This window comes from Echinops telfairi, unplaced genomic scaffold (genome assembly GCF_000313985.2).
Source record: "Echinops telfairi isolate 266 unplaced genomic scaffold, ASM31398v2 ScPeMD7_2010;HRSCAF=2546, whole genome shotgun sequence".
NCBI classification, from domain to species: Eukaryota; Metazoa; Chordata; class Mammalia; order Afrosoricida; family Tenrecidae; genus Echinops; species Echinops telfairi.
In genome coordinates this window covers 21,051,974-21,057,049 of record NW_022105908.1, presented here as the reverse complement: position 1 = coordinate 21,057,049, position 5,076 = coordinate 21,051,974, and the positions used below count along the sequence as shown (strand labels likewise).

At 44.8% G+C, this 5,076-nt stretch overlaps 1 pseudogene; it reads right to left on the bottom strand.

Moving 5' to 3' along the window:
• Window positions 1-489: 489 nt before the first annotated feature.
• Window positions 490-4,323, bottom strand: LOC123522065 (annotated as a pseudogene).
• Window positions 4,324-5,076: the final 753 nt, after the last annotated feature.

Sequence of the window (5,076 nt, the reverse complement as noted above, 5' to 3'; positions counted from 1 at the left end):
TGGTCCTTGGCTTCAGGGTCCAGTCACGCATTCCCTCCAGGTGTTTGGTTATGTCTTAGAAGTTTTTATAGCTATGCCTCTGGATGCTCCACTACATTCATGGATATGTTTGCAGCAAAAGTAAATCGACATGTGGGATTATTCTTTCTCACACAATCTGTGGGTGGACTTCCACGCTCCCCCTCCCACCCTTTCAACCTCCGTGTCTTCCCGTGCATCACTTTGTGGATCATTATTATTGCAAGGCTGTGTGCGTGGCAGTTTCCTTCCTCTCTGTGGCCTTTAATTCCTGTATTTCTCCTAGAGTCTTCCTCTGCCTCCGTCATTTTTTGCTGACCTCCCTCTTATTGAATATCACTTTCTCCTTCACCCACGTTACTACGTGTCTGTCCTTGAGTTAGTACCAAGACGGGAAGGGAAAAAAGGGAAGAGAAATGGAAAAAAACATTAAAAAGAAAAAGATAGAAATTATTTCTCTAAAGAAAGAATTCAATACAAGGGACCTGAAAGAAAATGGAACAAAAGAATGACAATAACAAAGGAAGGAGAAAACTGGGACAAGGCAGGTTCCAGAGGTGAGAAAACTGTGGTAACAGGACACCCAGTTGGGCTGGTGCCTTTTGCCAGCCAAGGAGCACATGGGGTATGGAGTAGAGGGGAGGGTATGGGATGCCTAGCCCTAGATGGGGTTCATGTGGGCCCGGATGGCATTTGGGGTCAGGGTACCTGATCCAGAAGTATATTGCACTGGTTCAGAAGGGGACTGGTCAAGGTCCTTTTTCCTAGAAGGGAATTTTGTAGGCCCAGAGGGCAGCTGGAGGCAAGGGGACTTGTTATTGAAAGGGTTATTGCCCACCCAAGAGCGGCGAGGGACTTGGCGCTGTGACTTCTGCTGGTCTGATGAGGTGGGGTTCACAGGCCTCCAGATTCAGGGGTGCTGGTTCACCAGGAGCTTGATTCAGGAGATAGACGCTCCTACCTCGGGCAGAGCAGGCAGGGGAGGGCGGTCCTCAACTACTGGGGAGAGCCACTCTGTTCTCAATGCCAGCCACCTCTGGGCATTTGTGTTGTCAGGCCACTGGCTCCATCAAAGGCTGCTGGCAAAAGTTCAAGGTGACCATGTTTTGTCAGGACAGCCAACGACCTACCAGTCTGCCTCTTGCCCTGGAACTTTGGGCTTTAGTTCAACTCCTTCTCCTAATTTGTGTTCAACCTGCTTCTTTATGATTTCCTCGGTAGCTCAGGTTTCAGGATTACCATCTCTGTAGCTGTTGCATCAGGCTGCTTGTTGCTTTGGTGTGTCTAGTCTGCCATCTTCTTGTACAGTCATTTTTGTGTCACCTCGCACCCCCTGAGAGTGTCATCTCACCCTCCCCACATTCCACTTGAGATGCCACTGACATCCATGTCCTGATTTCTTTCTCTGTGGTATGGCAAGTGTTGGGTACCCTCTAAGATCTTTGCACACCATCCAGAGCTGCATATGACTTCCTGCTAGCTGATCCATCCAGGTGTTGGAATCACATCCAGATGTGCATACCAGTCTGCTATCTAATGACCACATATGCTTGTTTATAACAGAGTTTTCCAGCACATTTTAATGTAGATTTGTTGTAAAATTAGGTGCCTTGGCTGATATTTGGTTCAGCTTACACTTGAGTATATACTTGATTATGGACAAATTCAATATGACAGAAAATTGTCTTCCTTTAACCTTGGTCAGTCCTCTAAAAAATCCCAATTCTACCTTACAAATCTGGCTACACCAGTACAGGTGTATTACCACTACAATAGTACAGGTAAGAATTGGAAACACAGGGAATCCAGGACAGATAATTAATCCTTTCAGGAGCAGTGCTGACAATGGCGATAACCAGAGGATGGAGGGAGGGTAGGTTCGAAAGGGGGAACCGATTACAAGGATCTACATATAACCTCCTTCTTGGGGGACAGACAACAGAAAAGTGGGTGAAAGGAGATGTCTGACAGTGTAAGATATGACAAAATCATAATAATTTATCAATTATCAAGTGTTCATGAGGGAGGGGGAAGTGGGGAGGGGGGGAATAAATGAGGAACTAATACCAAGGGCTCAAGTAGAAAGCAAATGTTTTGAGAATGATGAGGGCAACAAATGTACAAATGTGCTTGACACAATGGATGGATGGATGGATGGATGGATTGTGATAAGAGTTATATGAGCCCCTAACAAAATGATTAAAAGAAAAAAAGAAAGATAAGAAAAGAAATCAATTTTGACCATCTCCAAAATTTTACCAAGGTAAAAAAACACATTCTGAAATTCTTTCAGCATGCCCTTTCCAGATTTTATCTCTCATCTACTGCGTACAAGGCTGGGGTTCCATTCTGATTCCTGACTCCTAGGGAGGGGTAGGTGTGAGGGGGATAGTTTATTTCCTTCCCTAAGGGCTCTCTACTGCAAGGACTAACAACTCGACTACATCAGGGAGGAACCACCACGGGAAGAATAGGGAGGTGCATCTTTCATGGGATGCCAGAACACAACTCCTCTTTTGGGATGTTCATTTCGCTTGGAATTTCACTTAATGGGGATACTCAGAAGATCGTGTTCCTCAGAACGTTCTTTCCAGGAAACAGATAATCCTATCAAGATGAGATTAGATTTATACAATAACAGAATTACTTTGGGCTCAAAGGTGTATTTCTGCTACACACACAAGCGTCTTTGTTATCAGGGGAGTGATCAAGAGAAATGACTAGGTCCTGATTTTATCCCACGTCGTATCAGGCAGTAGTCCTGTCTAGGAGTCCTTGGATGCTGCCAACGGACATGCAGTTGGCTATGAATGGAAAGTTTGGAGGTCCGCATTCACCCAGAGTCACCGCAGAACAAATGTTTGGTGATCTGCACCCGAAAGATAGTAACCACTGAAAACCCCATGGCACACAATTCTACTCTGACTCCTACAGAGTCACCACAAGTCTGAATGGACTCAATAGCGGATGCATTTTTTAAAATCCCCTTCTTGCACTAGATACTGATGCAAAGATTCGTTCTTCCCACTTGTGCCACCACAACAGACACATGATCAATGGATGGACAGATGCAACGAATCTATGTTTTCATCATCTCAGAGGCTGGTTGTCTGCATCCAGGTGTCAGCTCAAGGGGAGGCTTTCTCTTCTGGTTGGTTGAAATGTCATCTTGGGCAAGGGACTAATCCCTAAACTCCATAGAAAACGTCCAAACCTAAACAAGAAAAAGATGACTAGCCCAATTTTCTCCAAATCATCAGCAGCTCTATGGGAGAAAGGATGGACTTTCTACTCCCTTAAACATTTACAGCATCAGAAACCCACAGGGGGGTTACTATGAATCAGCATTGATTCCACGGTAGTGACAACCCAATTTTCAAATGGGCAGAGGACATAAACAGACAATTCACCAAAGAGGACTGTCAGTCAGTTAACAAACAAATGAAGAAATGATTGCCATCACTAGCCATACAAGAGGTGCAAATCAAAACAGTGATGATATTCTACCTCGGCCCAGCATTGGTGAAGTTCAACAACAGAGAAAGCAACGAATTCTGGTGAATGGGGCAGAGGGTTGGAGCCCTCAAATACTGCTGGCTGGACTATCAAACAGTGCAGCACCCAAGGAAAGTGCAATGGTGCTTCATCAAGCAAATGAAAATAGAATTACCATATGATCTAGCAATCTCTCTGCTTGGTATATGCCCTAAAGACACAAGGAGCAAAACACAAACAGCTAGGTGCATCATGGCACAATTCACAATGGCGAGAAGGTGGAAACAACCTCAATGCCCATAGGTGGAAGAAGGGATAGATACACTTTGGAACATACACAGCATGGCATACCTTTTTCTGTAGGTGTATGGAGTATTTCTGGGTTCTAAATTATTATTTTTATTGTCCATTAGGCATTTTATTTGTTTTGATGCCTTACATCGCTGGGGGAGAAAAAATGGGATTTTTCCTCCCGTGTGTTTTCACCTGGCTTCCTCGTGGTCCACCATGCCAGCGGAGGTCATCAGCACCATGAAACCAAGCTGGTGGGTAAAAAGCAGATTATTCTTCAACTTTGTCAAATCTAGGGCTGATCATTCCACATTTGTTTCATCTGAGGTTCACAACAAGTTTCCCAGTTCTGTGATCATCAATGATATCAAATTCACCAATACAGCCAGGATTCATCATCACAGTTAGAAACTGGACAATGACTTTGGAGCATGGCCTGATAAGAACTAGGCGCTTACCTCTCTTCTCGGCATTACTGATGGTCTTGAGAGCATCGGTCAGGACCTTCATGTGCACCATTACAGTGGCAAAGAAAGATAGCAGAAAGGGGTTCTCAATTTTGGTCCATTGACCCATATAAGGGGCTCATAATGTGATAGTTAGGTTTACCATGTCAAGTAGACCAACAGGAACGTTTGGTTAGAGTTTAATCACGTGGCAGCTTGGTTGGAGGGCAACAAGGTAAATGGCACTGCAAGTCCAACCCCATCTCTCTTGCTCCCTGGTGATCAGACCATCATGCCACTGCTTTAGGTAGTTAACCTAAACTGTGTGCTGCCTTAACCTCTGTGCTACATGACCTGTGGGCCAAGCCAACCTGTGGATCATTTCTCCAGAGCTTAAGGCTCCTTTGAGACCTGCTTCGGGTACATTGTTTGAGCTTGAGGCTGGTGGATCCTGTTGCCATGCTTAGTTCCTGTCCCTTCAGGCCCTGCATGGCGAAGCTCCAGAGCTACTGACTGCTGCTGACCCACCCTGCTGTCTGCAGCCTTCAGAAAGACTTGCCTGTTTACCTACCTTGCTTTCCTTGCCTGAGGGAAGATTCCAATGTCTGATTCCTTGACCACGGACCTGACAGCCCACGTGAGTTGAAGGACTTCCAGTATGTTAACTGTTCCATGAAAGTGATTTGAACTGAGCCCCCTGTACTGCTGTGTGAACTAATTAGGTATTATATTCCTTCTCGCTGTATAAACATATCCTCATACATATATGTGTGTGTATGTATATATATATATATATATACACAATCATAAGTGTCCTGGTTTTGTT